The sequence below is a fragment of the Octopus sinensis genome, linkage group LG4, assembly GCF_006345805.1.
Source record: "Octopus sinensis linkage group LG4, ASM634580v1, whole genome shotgun sequence".
Lineage (NCBI taxonomy): Eukaryota > Metazoa > Mollusca > Cephalopoda > Octopoda > Octopodidae > Octopus > Octopus sinensis.
In genome coordinates, this window is record NC_043000.1 from 25,446,493 (window position 1) to 25,447,931 (window position 1,439).

At 40.9% G+C, this 1,439-nt stretch overlaps 1 long non-coding RNA gene across 1 annotated transcript in view; it reads left to right on the forward strand.

The window, feature by feature from the left end:
- Nucleotides 1-1,439, forward strand: part of LOC118762904 — a 15,174-nt gene extending 13,735 nt beyond the window's left edge. Inside the window, exon 3 of the long non-coding RNA XR_004998655.1 lies at nucleotides 1,377-1,439. This is a non-coding gene — a long non-coding RNA (uncharacterized LOC118762904). The remainder of the gene's footprint in view (nucleotides 1-1,376) is intronic.

Here is a 1,439-nt window from a genome sequence, read left to right on the forward strand (position 1 = left end):
CAAAGTGAACCCCGGCGTGATTTGAGCTCAGAACGTTAAAACGGACGAAATGCTTGACAGCATTTCGTCCGGCTTGTAAATGATTTTGCCACTGGCAATTGCACATACACACACACACACCACCAGTTGTTGTTGTTGTTGTTGTTGTTACTAGTGCTGGCGGTACTACTGCGGCTGGTTTAATGCATTCCAGACGTTTCCTTGTCGTTAGCTAACTAATTGAATTTTATTCTTAGTACCTTAGAAGCAAAACACCTGTTTGGGTGTGAATGTTTGTGTGCCTGTATGAATGCGTGCGTATATGTGTGCGTGCCTGAGTGTGTGTGTGTTTGTGTGTGTGTGTTTGTGTATGTGCGTTTGTGTATGCGTGACTTGTATGTTTATTTGGGAAATTATAATTGACTGCAACCAGGAATTGAATTCTCTTTCTCTTTTTTCTCTTTTACTTGTTTCAGTCATTTGACTGCGGCCATGCTGGAGCACCGCCTTTAGTCGAGCAAATCGACCCCGGGACTTATTCTTTGTAAGCCCAGTACTTATTCTATCGGTCTCTTTTGCCGAACCGCTAAGTGACGGGGACGTAAACACACTAGCATCGGTTATCAAGCAATGCTAGGGGGACAAACACAGACACACAAACATATACACACACACTTATATACATATACATATATACGACAGGCTTCTTTCAGTTTCCGTCTACCAAATCCACTCACAAGGCATTGGTCGGCCCGGGGCTATAGCAGAAGACACTTGCCCAAGATGCCACGCAGTGGGACTGAACCCGGAACCATGTGGTTGGTTAGCAAGCTACTTACCACACAGCCACTCCGTTGTTTTTTTAAATATCTTACCAATTGTCTTTTGCCTGTTCTCATTGTCTCATAATTGTTATCATCGTTGTCGTCATCGTCATCGTCATCGTCATCATCATCATCATCATCATCACATGCATCAAAATTTTCCTAAATATTAATATTAAAGACGTAAAGAAAATGTATACCTTTCTATGTAGGTAACACAAAAAGACCGTTACACTTTCGCATCAAAGAACATCTGAACACGAGAGCCTCCTCCTTCAGAAAACATCTAGACAGATGCTGGAACACAGACAAAAGCATAACAGTTACAATTGAGGCCAATGAAAGAAATTTGGTCAATTTAAGAATTAAGGAAGCTATCCTCATAGACAGACTAAGACCCCAAATTAACAACAGGCTGGAGGTTGGTAATCAATATATTATTTAGCTACATCTGGATGCGTGTAAGTTCGTTTTTGATAGCATGCTCATGTATTATTTATTTAAAAAAAAAAGAAAGAAAGAAGGAAAGAGAGAAAGAAAGAAAGAAAGGCAGGGAGAAAGGAAGGAAGGAAGAAAAGAAACTACACGTATAATACATAACTTAGAAGCAGCGCTACGGATGTGCCAACACACACG